The sequence below is a fragment of the Orcinus orca genome, chromosome 2 (assembly GCF_937001465.1).
Source record: "Orcinus orca chromosome 2, mOrcOrc1.1, whole genome shotgun sequence".
Taxonomy (NCBI): domain Eukaryota; kingdom Metazoa; phylum Chordata; class Mammalia; order Artiodactyla; family Delphinidae; genus Orcinus; species Orcinus orca.
In genome coordinates this window covers 125,139,502-125,157,655 of record NC_064560.1, presented here as the reverse complement: position 1 = coordinate 125,157,655, position 18,154 = coordinate 125,139,502, and the positions used below count along the sequence as shown (strand labels likewise).

At 40.5% G+C, this 18,154-nt stretch overlaps 3 non-coding genes across 3 annotated transcripts; 1 reads left to right on the top strand and 2 right to left on the bottom strand.

Moving 5' to 3' along the window:
- Positions 1-12,495: 12,495 nt before the first annotated feature.
- TRNAP-UGG (transfer RNA proline (anticodon UGG)) lies at positions 12,496-12,567 on the bottom strand. The gene has a single exon. It is a non-coding gene; the product is annotated as a tRNA-Pro (tRNA).
- A 2,418-nt stretch (positions 12,568-14,985) lies between these two features.
- Positions 14,986-15,077, top strand: TRNAY-GUA (transfer RNA tyrosine (anticodon GUA)). Its single transcript is given in 2 exon segments — positions 14,986-15,022; positions 15,042-15,077. It is a non-coding gene; the product is annotated as a tRNA-Tyr (tRNA).
- A 2,822-nt stretch (positions 15,078-17,899) lies between these two features.
- Positions 17,900-17,981, bottom strand: TRNAL-UAG (transfer RNA leucine (anticodon UAG)). Its single transcript has one exon. It is a non-coding gene; the product is annotated as a tRNA-Leu (tRNA).
- Between the last annotated feature and the right edge of the window lie 173 nt (positions 17,982-18,154).

The window sequence follows — 18,154 nt, the reverse complement described above, 5'->3', positions numbered from 1 at the left end:
CATTTGCATGTAAAATCCATAAGCAAGAAACATAAAACCTGGCTTCAAATGGAACAGTTTTTCAATCAGTAGTGGGTAAGGGAATGTGGATAAATATCACAGTCTCTTCAAGATGGAGGATGAGAAGTGTAATCCTTTCAAGGATTTTGCCTGCCAGTCCCATATTGTACACAGACTGAAATGTCTTGGAGCATTTTGTGGCAAAGTCCCTTTATTTAAATATCAGAGTATGCTCAAGCCAAAATCATTAAGTACATTATAGATAAATAAAACTCTCTGAAAGAGGGGAGGGTGGGGTCCTTGAGGTTGGTAGCCACAGAATACAACAAGGTTACTCATCTTCCTCAGGATCAGAAGGCACCCCCTTTATTTTTACAAGGCAGAAGAACAGTGTCTGAGAAGCCACACCTGGGATGAAAGCCTAAAAAACAAGCAGTATCTTACTAGGCAAGCTCCTTGTTTTCCCATTGTTGCAACTTCACTGTCTCTCACTGTATGCCAGGTAATAGGGCAGGAATCCAAGTCACAAAGAGGGCAAATGAGTTCCTGCCTCTAGGCCCTGCAGCACAACCCATTCTCAACCGGAGGTCAACACTGCCCTAGAAGATGGGAAGTGCTGCTCTTTTTACTGGTGGCTTTTTCTTCCTATCATCTTAGTATTTTACTAAAAATATTGGAGCCTCAGAAAGGATCACATTTGAAGTAACCAGCTTAATCAGTTCAATGCCCCTCATTCCCACCTCCACCCAAACGCTTTGATTCAGTCAAAATGTGCCACGTTTCCTGGGTTTATGAACACTGGACGGTAACAAGATGCTCATTCTGCTTTGATCCCTCTGCCTCCCCTTTTATCAAATTCCTTCTCATTCTCTCTTACTCATTTCAGTATCATCTTTTATCATAATCTTTTCCTAGCTCCTCAAGTCTCAATTTTGTCCTCTTCCTCTTTGTCTCTTTGGTACTCCTTAATTACTTTCACCTTTCTGCCTATCATGCTATGCTGATATTATAATTTAATATCCTCTTTCGGAGTGAGCTCCTTGAAATCTGGGGAAATCTCATATTTATTTTGGTACCAACAGCACCTTGCTTTTCACAGTACCTTGCACAGGACAGACATCTAGCGCATGTTAAATTATTTACTAGCCTGAGGCATCAGCTCCAGAAAGATGAAGGCTCTGATAAATAAGGACATCCTGGAGTAATGACTAAAGACCTGATTTATTGGAAGATTTATTGGAAGATAAAAAAAGGTCCATAATTCCTTCTAAGGTAAGAACCAGAGGTGACAGATTCCATGTAAAGAGTCCAGGGTTTTCTGTGATGAAAAGCAAATGAAGAAGATTCTGGGAATCACATAGTAAGATATTCAAACTAACCCTTATCACTGAGGAAATCTGAAAGTTGAAACAATATATGAAAACATCTGTTTCGTGATACTGGAGAGAGAAAAAAGATGACAAGACTTACTCAGTCAAAATATAAGAGAGGTAAAATCCAGAGGGATAATAACTAGAAAATCCACACATATATGAAAATGACTCATTTTATGAAAAAATCAGTATGAATTTTATAACAAAAGCAGACAAGAATATTAAGAGAAAGATTTATTACAAGTCAATCTCATTCATGAACATGGCTATAAAAATTCTAAACAAAACATTAGTAAATCAAATAAACCATATGTAAAACTTATTACATCTGACAAAATTGGAGCTATTGCATGAAAGTAGCATTGATTTAACATTAGAAGAATCAGTGTACTTCACCATACTAACAGAACAAAGGAAAAAATAAGAAGACTATTTTAATAGATGAAGAAAATTCATTTAATAAAATTCAGTATCTCTCATGATAATGTTATTAATAAACCAGAAGGCAATTTGTTTGATAAAGCGCATTTACAAACAAAAGTCTCATTGTATGTTGCATCTAACAATGTGTTTAATGGTGAAATGGTGCTAGATTTCTCTCTGAGACTGAAACAAGACTAGAATGCCCTCGGTGAACGTGCAAGCCTCATGTTGAAGACCCTGGATCTCTAAGCCATTGCTGCAGCCCACGAGACTATAACATGAGTGAGAAATAAACATTCACTGTGTAAAGCCCCCCCACCCCCAAAAAAGAAAAAAGAAATCTACAGCTGTATTACTAGAGATAATAGGTTATTTTAATACACTTGCAGTATCAAAGGTCAATATTCAAAGATTACTTATATTTCTATATGCCATCATCAACTAGAATAGTTAGAATATTAAATTTTCAAAAGATTACCTTTATAATAGCATCAAACAATGAAATACCTAGAAACATATCTTTAAAAACATGCAAAATCTCAAGGCACAAAATACAAAATATTATTGGAGAATTAAAGAAAATTTACATAAATGGAAAGACAGTCCATTTATAGACTAAACAACTCAATATTGTAAAAATATCAAATCTCCTCAAAATAATCTATGATCTTAAACTTCTAATCAAAATTCCGTAATTGGGCAGGGAAACTTGATAAGACAATTCTAAAGCATATAAGGGCATGCAAACTGTCAAAACAGCTAATATACTCTTGGAAAGGACAAATAGAGAGGACTTAAATATACCAGGTACCAAGAAACTTTATAAAGACACAACAGTTTAGTTAGGATGATAATGATATAGGACAGGCAAATATACCAACCGAACAGTGCAGTCTAGAAATAGACCCAAACTTGGCCACTGATTTGTGACAAAGATTACACTGCAAGGGAGATAATTGTCTTTTCAATAAATAATAATGGATCATTTAGCTACTACAATGGAGGGAAAGGAATCTTGATTCAAATCACATATTGCATACAACACTGATGAATTATAAATCTAATTGTAAGTTGTAAATCTAATTGTGAAATGTAAAACAGTAAAACATCTTTAAAAAAACATAAGAGAATACCCTGATGACCTTGAGTTAGGCAAACATTTCTTAAACAAGACGCAAACAAATGTAGAGGGATAAAATTGATAAATTGGGCTACATTAAAATTAAGATCTTCTCATTTAAAAAATCCAATTAAAGGAGTAAAGAGGCCTGCCACAGAGTGGGAGAATGTACTTGTATATCCAGCAAAAGATTTACATCCCAAATATATAAAGAATGCCTACAAATTAATAAGAAAACCAACTGACAACCATCTCAAATGCTTTTTCTTTCATCAGTTTTTAAAGCAATGTCATTCCTGCTACTTCAACAATTTTTTTGTTTGTTTGTTTGTTTTGTTTTTGTTTTTTTTTGCGGTACGCGGGCCTCTCACTGTTGTGGCTTCTCCCGTTGCAGAGCACAGGCTGCGGACGCAGCATGCTCAGCGGCCACGGCTCACGGGCCCAGCCGCTTCGCGACATGTGGGATCTTCCCAGACCGGGGCACGAACCCGTGTCCTCTGCATCGGCAGGCAGACTCTCAACCACTGCACCACCAGGGAAGCCCTCAAATCTTTTTTTAATTAAAAAAATTAGTTGTTGGTTTTCTTATGAACAAGTTTTAAAAGTTCTTAATATAGTCTAAAGTCCTTTATTAAATATGTGATTTTAATATATTTATCCCAGGTGATGACTTGTTTTTGCATTGTCTTAACAGTATTTGAGAAAGAAAACTTGTAATTTTGATAAAGTTCAATTTATCAATTTTTATTTTATGGACTGTGCTTTTGATTTAGTTTCCATGAAATCTGCCTAAATCAAAGTCACAGAGATTATATCTTATTTTGTGCTTTTAGAAGTTTAAAATTTTTAGTTTTACACTTAAGTTTATGATTCATCTTGACAATTTTTATATATGGTCTAAGGTTTAAAGTCCATTTTATCATATGAATATCCAAATGTTCTTGTAATATTTGTTGAAAAGACTATACTTTTTCCACTGAATTTTCTTTTCCCCTTATTGAAAATCAAGTTGCCATAAATATGTGGGTCACTTTCTGCACACTCTATTCTGTTTCGTAGATATTTGTCTACCTTTTCACTTAACATTTCTCTCATATATTTTATCTCTCAGTTCTATGTTCTAGAATATAGGCTTCAGCCAATCCTGAAGTGACTGTTTCCTCTAAGGTCACTTGTCCTATTTTATCCTTCTCTTTCACATTCTGGTTATACTCAAGGCTAGGTGATATATGGGTGTGAGTTAACATGTATGAATTAAGGACTATGGAATAAATATTTCCTGTTCATATTTTAGATTTGCATTGCAGTTCTCTGTTCGTTTTAATTCAATTTTATGTGCTATTTTTTTTCTCCTGGAAGTTCCTTTTATATAAAATTTGGTAATGGCACTCTGTCTTGTTTTCCTATGTTGTTAGTTACTTACCCTTTTAAAAAATGAAAAGGGAAGAAAACAAGGGAGAGAAAAAGTAATCTTTATTTTAAGGAATTTTGTAATAATGAAAAAGATGGGCTTCTGTACTCAATATATTATTTTAATCCTATCTCTCCATTCTGAACTGTGATTCTGTGTGAATAGATGTGTTTCTATATTGCCCCCACTATTTTTGGATCAAAAAGCAAGTTGTTACTGAGAGGTTTGAATTCCACTTGGAGTTGAAGTTCATTATAGTTTTACATTTCCTGGCTCTGAGTAGCCCACATGGTATTTGACATTCCCCAGGGTTTGGCTGGCTAATTTTGTGGAAATGAAGTTGCCATCATTAGGGAAATATTTCTGACATTCATTAATTTCTAACTGCAGACATCTTGTATTTCTAAAAACTTTGAGTTTTTTAAAACTAGATACCTGATTGTCACTACATATTTCTGAAGCTTTTTCATTACGAAAAATTTCAAATACACTAAAAATAGAATGGTATAATGAATAATGGTGTAACCAACTCATAGTTCCATGAATTTCCAAATCATGGCCAGGCTAATTTTATCTATACATCCACTCATTTTATTTTGACGCAAATCCCAGGTATTGTATCATTTTGCTATAAATTATTTTTACTTACAAAATGATAATTAAATTTCTCATACAATGTCTACCACAATAGGAATTTTACTGATGAGGAACACTAAAGTCAAAGTGATATCAAACAATGATTAATGTAGAAGTATAATTCAAGAATGTTGCAATCCCATAATTCAACAGAGTTATCAAGCTAGCAGTCTCCTTAGTTAAAATATTTTCCTCTGTTCTCCAGGTAATGACAGGGAAATTTTTCCAAGGTATCTTAAAAGCAAGAAATAAGGTGCAGAACAGTGTAAGAAAGTCACAGGTAAATAACTAAGCATTTTGACATTTGCTTACATACACACAAAATGACACTGGAAGGATGTGCAATAAAATAACGAAAATGGTTAATTAGGGAAGGGATGTGGGGTGGAAGAGGAGGAGGAGGACTAGGACTCTAAAAATCTATATATTGTTGTATTTTTTTGAGTCATTTTAGTATGTTTTATATTTTTAAAGTAAATTTAATGCCTTCTAAAATGAACTATTTCATGCAAAAACTAAGATATTCCTATGATCAAGTCAGTTTGAAAGTATTATAAGCTGAATACAAAAACCATTGTCAATTGGACAGATGGCTATGCAATTTTTTTAAAAATTTAAAAATTTTTAAAAAAATACTTTATAGTTAAAGCCTTAAGCTTTATGGTTCAATTAAATTTTAAAAACGTGTATGTCTTAAAGTGTGCTTTACTAGCGCTCAGACTTCATGGGTCTCTCTTCACTTAGAACTCTCCTCCCTGTAGCTCAACAAACAAGAGCCTCATTTTCTAGTTTATTTTTGTTCAGCTTAGCTCAGCCAGGTGTACCTGTCTGTGCTCCCACTCCTTCCTCAGAATCTAAAGTGATGAAACTTCTCATGCCTCATTCATTCTTCCAGTTAGGTATTTTCTTTTCTCTAAAAAGGAGTATGTCCAGAAGAATGGAATTCAGTCAAACTGAGTCTTGGGGGACCTCTGTACAATCGACCCTCCATATTCATGGGTTCTGCATCCAGGGATTCAACCAAACGTGGATTTAAAATAGTCAGGAAAAAAATTCCAGAAAGTTCCAAAAAGCAGAACTTGAATTTGCTGCATCAACAACTATTTACATAGCATTTGCATTGTATTAGTTATCATAAGTAATCTAGAAATGACTTAAAGTACAATTGACCCTTGAACAACACAGGTCTGAACTGCACGGGTCCACTTACATGTGGATTTTTTTCAATAAATATAGTACTTGTATTTTCATTTTACATATCTTTAAATTAAGAAGGTATGGGTAAAAGTTTCTTTTCTCTTAGAGATCACAATATGTGGAATCAAAAGAAATCAGAAAGATTTGAGTCCTGATTCTAAACAAACTGTTTCAGCTTTCTGCCCTTGGGTAAGTGATTTATCAATTCCTTTGTTTTTGAGGCAGAAATAGCAGTGGGTTTTCAACTGCACAGAGGTTGGCACCCCTAACTCTCCCTCTCACATTGTTCAAGAGTCAACTCTATATGGGAGATGTGTGTAGGTTATATTCAAACACTTTGCCATCCTATACAAGGGACTTCAGCCTCCATAGACTTTTTGGGGTATCCCTGAGGGGTCCTGGAACCGTCCGATTCAGATACCAAGAGACAATACTACTCTTCTTCCTCTCAGCTCAAGACTTAACTGGTGTTCATCTCACAAGACCAGCTGCTCCTCAAGTCTGGGAGATCAGAGCAGTTTAGTTCACATGCCATTTATTGAGCACCTAATGTGTGCCAGGAACTGTGACTGGTGTTTGATATTATACCAAAATATAGTTCCTGCCCTAAGAGTTCCGAGTCTGGCATGAGACACACATGAGAAAGCAGAGTTCCAATTAGGTATTGAGACTGAGGTCAGCAGAACCCGCCATTGTTCAAGTTGGAGAGTGGGCAGCGGGTGGGGATGAGGGGAGTGGGTAGGGGAAGCCTCTCAGAAAAGAAGTTGATATGTGCCAGAGTAAACTGAGTTTTAGAATATGAATAGGAGTTAGTCAGGGGCATAATGTAGACACAAGTGGGAAAATGTGAACAATGGTACAGAATTCTGAATAGTGTTTTGGGTGTACCACATACACTATTACTAGAAGATAAGGTCCAAGGCTGGGAGAAGCTGCAGAAGCTAGAGCAGGGAAACTTCTCCTATCTTATCCCACCCTTGGGGCTACTATCGCTTCCCAAACCAGAAGTCAGGGGAGGGATTCCCAATATCAGTGTAAGTCTTCAGGGAGAAGAAACAATATCTATATTACTTGGGATATAAATGTTTCCCTTGAGTGACATACAGGAGGAAGATGGATCATGGCTATGGTCTTCCACAGCTGGTCTAACTCCATCCTTTCTCTCATTCCCACTGTATTGCCCAGTACTTTTGCAGCTGCTGGTCTGGGATGGGTGACAGATGAAGGCAGAAGGATTCCCACTCATTCCTTGTTGAATAGAGGGTCAGCTTCCTTTTCTGATTTATCTGGCATGGAATCTGGGAAATTTCTGTTGAATTGCAAATCTCCCTTGGGTCTTTGAGGAATTATTTTATCTCTTTCTTATGGTTTTATCTCCTCACCATTTGGGTCTCTTTTCTCCAGCAGGCACTGTGGCTAGCTGGGCTCCTAATGTCTGGTTCAGTAAATCATCATTTTGGGGCATCTCCAAGCAGATCAAAAAGAAAGTTCATGAATAATAGCATTTAATGTGGCTTTCTAATTTGCACTGTATTATAAAAGTGAATTAAAGACATAACCACTCATTTTGTCATTGAATTGTGTCTCTTTCATTTGTCCATCTTTCTACATTTTTATATCTCTTGTCTTCATTCATCTTTTTAGTAAAATTGGGATTGGAATGAGGACCTTTAATACCAAAAATTATGAATACCAACTATTGTTGTACCTACCAAGAACTAGACTTTGTGTTATGTTTTGTCTACCTCTTTGTATATTTTAAAGGGAACGGGGGTTTCCATTTGTGGTGACCCTGGAATCTTGGACAAATATTTATTTATTTATTTATTCAGTCATTCAACAAAGGTCTTTTAAGCATCTTTGTTGGATACTGTGATACACTAATATATGCTAAGATGAACAAGCAATGATTCCTAACCTCAAGCAACTTTGACCTTAGAGGGGAAGATTAAGAGACAAATAATAATTCAAAAGTACGGGATGATAAGGGGGTTTACAAAATAACGTTGGAGGTCATGTGCAAATTGATTTACCCTGTCTGGTATTTTCTTGCTAGAGAAGTTTTCGGAAGCTATCATTCACTAAACAGGAATTAATTCCATGTTAAAGTATGTTTGTATATATAGAGACAATATTAAAAAAAAAAAAGAAAGTATGGACAGCACCTCAAAAAAATGGTGCAAAATTGGAAAACTGAGCATTAACGTGCAACAACATGGCCATAAAGCTTCAGTGATCACTGGAAATTGTAATGCTTTTATCTGGTTCCATTAGTAATACACACAAACACATAATATTTCTATCCTGAAAAATTTCTGAGTGAGAACTAAAGGAATGGAAGGATCAGTCATTTGAGAGGGAAAACGAATTCTTCTCGAGTGATATAGAAGTGTTCCCCAGAGGGCAGATGAAGTATTACCTTAAAAGCTACCTAATTTCATGGAGCATAAAAACCTGAAGTGAATCCCAGACACTGGCCAAAGAGAGGAATTCATATAACAGTTTATAGCATTTCTGGAAGGAATCGTCGCCAAATTTTAGTAATAAAACATGTTAAACCATCTATTTTCAAAATTATTTTATTGTGGGAAATTACTTTGGACTCAATTTAATTCAGTAAAAATTTATTGAGTACCATGTTCTGGGAACTAAGTTGGTATGCAGAGATACAAATACATGATCCCCGCCATCAAGGAACTCACAGACTCTTTTGGGCGAGACAGAGAGGGTGGGGGAGAAAGGGATGTCTCTCACTCTCTCTCTCTCTCTCTCTGACTGTGGATCAAAAATGTAATAAGATTATTGTAAAATTTTAAAGTGGGTCTAACAAGATGGCATTTTACTAATAAAGCACAAGAGCAAATATTAGGTAAGTGAATGTGATTAGGAATAGAAATATCACAATAAAAATTGTACTAAGGAGCAATCTGTGAATGTATTTTTTTCAGTCTTATTTTATAAATTTCTGTGCCATAATTTTTTTTTTACTCTTCACTTTAATCTCAGCAGTACTTGGCACAGATAATCTTGGCTTCTTATTTAAATCAGTCTTATTCTTTGATTTTCCTGGGACCACGCTTGCCTGATTTTGTCTCTACGTTTCCAATTGCTCTTTTTTTGTGTGTGTGCTATGTTTTATTTTTGTTTTGTTTTGCAGGTGTATCTCTTTAATAAAGCCATTAAATATTAGCTAAGCTGTCAAGGAAAAAAAGGTTATTTCCAGAGATCACAAAATAAGAGGAAACTGAAAATAAGAATGTGTTCCAAACACATAGAACAGAGCCTGGTACTTAGAAGGCGCCCAAGAAAGTTGACTTTGCACTGTGTCAGTTTATCTAAGCTAGAACTACATTATCGAGAATTTTCTTTTCTGTATGGATCTAAATTTTCTATATGGATATGGTGAAATTTGTAGTGAGATTTGGAAGGTGAAAATGTCACACATAGCAGCTGTAGTGTTCTGAAGGTTGGCATAGGATGCCAGGCTCTGTTGCACCTTGCACTTTTTGATGCTGGTCTGCTTGTTCACTTGTTGGCATGGGGCTTCAGTTGGACCCACAACCCCTCTGGCACAAATGAGTCTCCTCCTGCAGCTCCTCCAACTCCTAGGCCAAGTGCATGGGTATCTCCATAATGAAGGGAGCAAGCTTCTCCTGCAGGTCTCCCACATCAACAAGGTAGGAGACAGTGAGAGACAGCTGTAGGTTCCAGTCTGCCCTTTTGATTTCAGTTTGTCTTCGTGGATTTCATGGTGTCAGTTTGCACTGATTCTCCTCACTTCATGCCCACTTGTCCTTCTCAACTGCTCATCCTGCTGAGTTACAGAGATTCAGGCCCAACTCTAGACATAGAGGCAAGGGCCTTACATAAACTTCTTCATCAATTCCCAGAATTATAATAAATCTCTTATTCTTCATCACTTAGAATGGTTCCTCTTTGATTGAACCCTAATTGATATAATTTCTTTTGCAATACTAATAAGCTGCAGCATTTCTCCTGTTTCCCATTATTTTGCAAACCCCTTGAAGACAGAGACTGGGTCATACCTGAGTTTGTTTCCTTGCCATCTAGAACAGTACCTGGAAATCTAGAACATAGCAAAGACTCATTACGTTTTTGTTTCTTGAAGGGACAAACGACATAAGGGATGAAAAAGTGTCAAACAGTCATGCTCTATAGTGATTTCCTGGGGACGCTTTTGTGTAATTCAAAGGGGGTCACGTTGACAATAGCATACTAAAGGCCCACATTGGCTGAGAAGTACCATAGTTATTGCTCAGGAGGTGAGGAAGACAGTTTAGCAGCTCGAGCTAAGATTGTACAGGCCCTGACTCTACTGGCTGAGCTCCTGAGTGGGCCTTGGAGCAGATAAGTTCAGTGGCTATACACAGTCAAGTCCCTCCTTAAAGATCCTTGTTCCAGGAAAACCATGATTATGCAAAACTTTGCATATGGATATCTCCCTTGGGTTCCCTTTTTTTTTTTTTTTAATGCATTGTAGATATAGGAAACATTTCAAGATCTGACAATACAGAAAGGATTTTGGCAGTAAGGACTTTGGCAGGTTTTCCCAGATCCAGACCTTCTCTGTGACCCCTGACATTCCCCAGTCAATGAGGATGAACTGGTAGTTCTCAGCCCCAACAAGCAAGTTCTCAGCTTCCAACAAGTTCCCCATGAGCTATTCTTTAATTTGTTTTTTTTTCAAGTGCTGCAGAATTCCCTCTGTCCTGATTGTAGCCAGTATTTCTGCCTCTTACCATGGTGACGGGAGGAGTAATGCTGCCATTTTCATCTGTGCTGGTGATAAAATCCCTTAAGAGTCAGAACATACCAAAGCCAAGGAGTGCACTCTTGGCAACCCAACACACCTTTGCTGAGGTTTCAGGGCAGGGAAAGAAAGGCCCCACAAAATAATTGTGGGGCTACCCTAAGACCTCCGAGCCAGACGTGTGAACTGGCTATGTCCTCCCCTTCACAGTCAAGATCCTAAAAAGAATGATTTACTTAATTTCCACACCTTCCCCTCATTCTTCAACCCATCCAGTGCTATCATCTTCCCTAAACTTTCTGCTTTAAATGCTGGTAAAGATTGTCAACAGCCCCTGAGTTAGCAAATCAGCCATCACATTTTTAAACACTAGTGATCACCAGGGCCTGTCTTTAAATCCTTCCTCTCTCTATTAATGCTCTTCCCTGGGTTCTTTCCAAAACCAGTGTTAACCACTGGTTAACCACTGCCCTGTGTTTTTTATTCCTAAAATTCATTTCTCTGGTTTGGATCTTTCTCTTGAATCTCAGGACTTTATATCCAACTTCCTTCTGTTCATCTCCACCAGTAATCATTCAGCAAATACATCAAAGCCCAGGCTAGATATAACACCTTTCTCAGGAGACAACCAACCTAGAAGTCAGGATGTCCTGGCAGATTCTACTCTCTCCCCTCCCTCCAATTACCGATCACAAACCCCTTTATTCTTGCCTGAGTACATACCTTTTCCAAGAGACGAACCTTGCAAAGGGCAAATATGATCAGGTCAGACAGAAATCCTGTCAAAGATTCCCTTGTACAAGCAGTTTAGGAAGACTAGCAAGTTTGAAGGCCTATCGTACCAGTCGTTTCTATGTTTGGGCAACTTCGACAAACCAGGATCAACCACACTCTGAGGTTACAGGTAGACACCTCACACCATAGTCTGCTGGTTTTCCAAGTGAGCTATCAAAGGGCACTAAGGAGCCGGGTGATTCTTGCCAGAAATGGCAAGACGACTGTCACTATGTTATATTGCGTTTTGGAAAGTAACGCCTGAAAATAATTCAACCGTACTCCTTTTGGACGGAATGAATATCTGCACCCTTTGAGCCCGAGGGTTCCCGGGGTCCCTATTTAGCATTAGGAAGACTAACACAGCACTTGCGACTCTGGGGTAGACAGACTAGGGCCTCAGGAAGAGGGTTCTGTATGGCGCTGCGACCCCAACACACCTCCAGGTACCACTCTTTTCCATGTGAAATGCCCTAGTGAGAAGTGCACTAGTTTTTTTCCGCTCCAAGTGCCGGCGTGAGACCTGCCTGAGCAAGATATTCCTGTCAAAAAAGCCTGTCATAGCGGGACGAGGGGCCCCTATCTATACAACGAAGCCCTTGGCCCACGGTAGCATCTTCGTTGTCCCTGAATTGGTCGACAGAAGTGGCCAACTTGCTCACAAGCTAATCTCGAATCAGGTCGAGGTTGAAAGGGACTTCGCCTAGGTGGATCTAGACTGGGCGGTGTTGGCTTCATTTAGCTCTAAAGAGGGAGGGGGAAAAAGAGAGACGAAAGAAGGGAAAAGGTAGGGCTCGTCCGGGATTTGAACCCGGGACCTCTCGCACCCAAAGCGAGAATCATACCACTAGACCAACGAGCCACTCGCGAAACCGCTGCCTTCTCTTTAGGAATATTCATACATTCTGTTAGTTGCATCACAACATTTGAGGACCGTTTTTGATTCCTCTCCTAAGTCCAGCGATTTTCTCCAGACCCCAAGAGCGTCACCGTGCAGATGCGGAGGAACCTGAGCCACAGCGTTCCAGAGGTAGGAACGTTCAGTATGGGACTCAGGCTGAGCTGCTAGTCCACCTGTGGACCCTCTGACGAGGGCCCGAGTACTTACAGGGTTAGGACCAACACCATTGCAGGTGGTCTGGGGATGGAGGACAAGTAAGGACAAAAAAAAAAAGAAACAAACCAAAACAACAAGAAAAACCCAAAACGTTGATTTCGTCAAAAGACCCTCCTCCCCAGGGTGCGGCAGCGGAGGAACTCGATACCACGCCCCTGCGGAGGTCAAATCCTAGAAACATTGTCTTAGCCTGCCCTGCTATCTCACACCCTGTAACATGCTCTTGCTGTTTCCTTTCAGCTTTACTTAATGAACTTTGTACTATAGGTCTAGATTTAAGGCACCCTTCAAGGGCGCACAGAACATGGCAACCGTCCGGGAGAGTTGCCCACTTCCAATATCCTCTTCTAGAGAAGCTTGCCCTCGCCCGCTTCTCTATCACCTAGAAGGCGGTGGTTGGAATGGGAAGGGAGAGCGTTGTCCTTACGCCGCAGTCCCTTCTGCTCGGGGAACGACGCTCTTGGGTTCTAGCCTGTTTCGCTTGGTCACACCTGTTCACCGTGCACCGAGCCCATTCTTGGCGTAGGGGGAAAACTCGATAAATAACAGTTGAATGAATGGCTAAATATCGGCGCCAGACTGCTGCGCGGGCTAAGACGGGAGAGAAAAGAAGGGGAGCGCTCCCTTCCCAGCCCTCCAATGTATCGCCACTTTCTGCTGATTCTGGACTTCAGGTTGGGCATTTAGAAGAGCCTGGAGGCCGAGAGAGAAGCAGCTACCGTTCAGACTCCGAGCTGTTAGCAAAGAGTGTTAAAGGACCGAGGGAAAGGTTACTCCTTTTCTAAAGCCAGTTTCTGCTTCAGGAAACCTGGAGGAATCTCAGGCCCAGACTGACTATGACCGAACCTGACTCCGCTGAAAGGTCGTGGGAGGGGGCGGCCTGGACGCCTGGATGCCTTCACATCCTCACTGCCTCGCCCCCGGCCCCCTCCATTCTGAGGGTCCAAGGGGTAAGTTCTGGGCTTCGAGAAGGCCGCCTCCTTTTAAAAGCAAACAAACAAACCCTAATCTCAGTCTGCGAGAGCTGGAGCAGTTACTTTAAGAATCCAAGCAGATGGGAGACAGTGACGTGATGCCACGTCTCGCATCCTTTTCTTCGGTAAGGCACCCTCACCTACCCCACTTTATCCCACGGCTCCGCTCGTGGCCCTGGTGTTGCCCAAGTTCAGTGACTTGTCAGGCCTGAGACTGAGGAGCATGCACTGTAGGTGCTACCAGGGCTCTTCCAGTGAATTACATTCCCGTTTGGGCCTAGTCAAGAACATGTTTCTTCCTCGTACATAAAGAAGCGCTTCCTTCAAAAGAAATTCCTTTTAATTTTTAAGTATTTATTAAATTTTGTTTAGATATGCCATTTGGCTGCAGCTTTTAAAACTTAGGGAATTCAATACAAGCCATAGGATCATGGCTAGGCTCCATAGCTTACGGGCTAGTGCACTGATCCTGTAAACCAGTGACTGTGCGTTCAATTCTCGCTGGGGCCTCTGCGTGCTTTTGTTGTAAAGAGGGTGGCTCTCTCCTTTTCTTGCGTCCACTGACTGTTGAAAGCAAGCAAGCACTGTGTGATGTTTCAGGGAAAATCAGATCCTGAGTATTTGGGACGAAAGATTATAGGATTGGAGGCACTATGATCCTGGGGGAAAGCCAGGTGTTTATACCATTCAGTAAGTAGTGGAGAAACTAGATTACTCAGGTCTCTGCGAGAACACTCCAGGGCTTGGCGGAGTCCACACACACCTGTGTTTATGGAAAAGAGCTAATTAGCCTCGGCCTATTGATGGCCATGATCCCCCGGCTGCTGCCACTGGAGCGTGGCGTCCTGCACATTTCGCCACTTGCAATATGCCTGGCGCCCCAGTTTTTCCTGTGCTCCTGGAGGGAGAACTGGTTTGCAGATTACTCTGGGACAGCCTAGTCCAGAAGCTACGCAGATACACCCAATCCGGATGGCTCCTGTTCTGTTCCTATCGCTTACTTCCTCGGATTCAGACTCCTCGTCCTTCGGCCCCCGGCTGCTCCCTGGATTTGGTTCACCAGAGATTCAACTCTCTGGAGACTTCCTGACCTCCAACTTGAGCCCGAACTTTAAATACAAAGAAGCTAGACCTCTCTCTGGCTGTTACTATATGCTCAATGATTGACACTAACTTTCAACAATTGTGTCCTTCGATAGCTCAGCTGGTAGAGCGGAGGACTGTAGAGGTAATTTACCTTCTGTTATCCTTAGGTCGCTGGTTCGATTCCGGCTCGAAGGAAGGATGTGAGATTTTGTTGCGTGCCAGGCTTTATCCTCCTATACCGACGACTGTAAAACATTTACTTTAGCTCTGTTTTCAGGCAACAAAAGAACAGCTTTTTGCCGACTATGAAACAATTTTGTGTGTCCTCTTTGTGATCATGCAGTATACGTGATTCGATTTACAGAGGAGATATGAATTAATAGTTCCCCTTTTACATTTGAATGTTATCTCCTAATCTTGAAGACCAGCTAGCCTTGACTGAACATTGGGTAACATCCCTCAACCCCACCCCATCCCTACACTTTTCCCTTACTGTGAATACTTTATACTGGGCAATTCAGGGTTTAAAGAGAAATACTGTAGAAATATCTGTTCTTCAAAGCAATGTAAACAAACAGTGTAGAGAATAAGCAATGCAAAAGACAAAATATGCATGTGGAAATGTTCCTTCAATAATAAGAAGAAATACTAATTAAAACTAGGGGATATTGCTGCACCACCAAATTAGAGAGTGTTTATTATTTAGTACTGGGCAGGATACAGTGACGAGGACTTTCTTGTAGAATGTCACTACTTTCTGGAGGATAGTTGGGCATTATAAATCAGGAACCTTAAAAAGAGGCTGTGTGATGGGGCTTCCCTGGTGGCGCAGCGGTTGCGAGTCCGCCTGCCGATGTAGGAGACATGGGTTCCTACTCTAGTCCGCGAAGATCCTGCATGCCGCGGAGCGGCTGTGCCCGTGAGCCATGGCTGCTGAGCCTGCGCGTCCCGAGCCTGTACTCCGCAGCGGGAGAGGCCACAACGATGAGAGGCCCACGTACCGAAAAAAAAAAGACATTGTGTTTGATCAGATATTCTCTTCCTGCTTCTAGAAATTTATCATTCATTTTTGGAGAAGAGGAAATATGGCAAAAGATGTTTATCTGTGGGTAAATTGTGTTCTTTTTACTTTAAGGTATTTTTTTCAAAATATGTCACATATATAAATTAAATTTTTTAAAAAACAGTGTTTTAACCTTACAAAATGAAGTTTAAAAATACACTGTGCCACTATGGAAGACATTCTGGCAGTTTTTTACAAAACTAAATATATTCTCACCATAAAATCCAGGAATCACATTCCTAGGTACTTACTCAAATGAGGTGAAAACTTATGTCCACACAGAAACCTGCCCATGAATGTTTATAGCAGCTTTATGTATGTATAACTTCCAAAACTGGGAAACAGTAAAAATATCCTTCAATAGGCAAATAGATAAATAAACTGTGGTACATCCATACAATGGAATATTATTCAGCACCAGGAAGAAATGAGATATCAAGCCATGAAATGATATGGAGGAACTTTAAATGTGTATTACTAAGTGAAAGATGCCAGTCTGAAAAGGCTACATATTGTATGATTCCAAATATATGACATTCTGGAAAAGGCAACATGGAGATGATAAAAGATCAGTGTTTGCCAGAGGTTAAAGGGGAGGGAGGGATGCACTGGTGAGGCACCGAGGATTTTTAGAGCAGTGAAACTATTCTGTATGATACTTTAATGGTAGATATATATATAATTATACATTTGTCAAAACCCATAGAATGTGCAACACCAAGAATAAACCCTAATGTAAACTATGGACTTTAGAGGTTTGTTTTGTTTATTGCTTTTGTAAAGACCTCAGGGGCCTAAGGTGGGTAAAAAATGAAAGGAACTGGTCTGGAGGAGTCATCAAAGTGAAATGGGAGTGGGTCTGGGAGGACACAGAAGAAGCTTTTGATTGAGGAGGGGGAAAGACATAAAAAGGAAGGCAGAATTAAAAAGTGTCATTAAAAAATCCCTAGACCATGGTTCCTGCACAGAGTCCTAGTCTACTGCTCTGTTCCTTTCATTCATTCCTCAAGGCACTGCAGGGAAATTCGTACCTCCTTGAGAGAGCTGTACAGCCAAATCTGTGAGTACTGCCGTGGGGTAACGGGCTGACTCGGCTGAGAAGTGCGGTGGGACAACCATTCTAATAGGGGACCACTAAATAGACCCTGAGTTTACCCGCTCCTCTTTCCCACACTGAGTTAGGTTCTGCACAGGTATTGCAGTTGGGTTGCTCAGAGACCTGGACAGTCTCCAAGATAAGTGAATTCACTTGTGGAAGGGGCAGAGCAGTGGCTAAGCCAACATTCACAGCACACCCCACTGGGCCAGACGCACGGAGTCAGCCAAGAATCCGCTTTGAAATGTTTTGGAATCACAAACCCACCTGCAAAGTCAAATTCAAAAGAACCGTTTACCTGCCCTACTCCACCCCCATGCCTGAGTGACATCTGGAAGCCTGGTAGGAAGTGGCTTTCTGCCTTCATTCATTCATCATATTCAATTACAAAAGTAATGTGATTAAAAGCAAAATCGGGTCTGTGCAGGTTACTTCGCGTTCACAGAGCTGCAGCTCCTAAACCAGTGTGGGCGTCGGGCTGATGGAGGCTGCGGGGCACTTTCTAGGAAGCCTTCCCTACTGGATGGTGCCTAAGCCAGGTCATGAGAATGATTCAATGTGAGCATGGGTTTTAGAAGAGGAGGACCGAAAGACTTCCCCATTGCGGGAACACAAAAACTCGGACACAATGAAAAGTCGAGTCGGGTGCATACCGCTAGTTTCGGCACGGGATGTCGGGAGGAATCCGAGGTAACCCGACTTGATATTTGGTAATAGGTATTTCTCGGGCAGCGGGGGGGCGGGGAGGGGGTACTGATCAAAGTTCCGGGGTAATTCTTGCTGGAAGAAAGAGGATCGCTTGGGATTTAATCGGAATTTCTGTATTACTTCGGATTTACAGCTAGACTAAAACACGGTTGGCAGTGATGGGATTCGAACCCACGCCCCCGAAGAGACTGGAGCCTAAATCCAGCGCCTTAGACCGCTCGGCCACACTACCACATGCAGTTACAACTTTTCATCCTTGAGCTGTTTACTACCGACCCCAGGCTCAACATTCTGAATTTTCTTCATGGTTAGTCGGGTCTCCTTCACTGTTTTCATTTACCCCTAGGGTTCTGAGCAAACTTGGAGAGAGTAGAAACCATCGCATTCTCACAGGCCTGGGAAGTG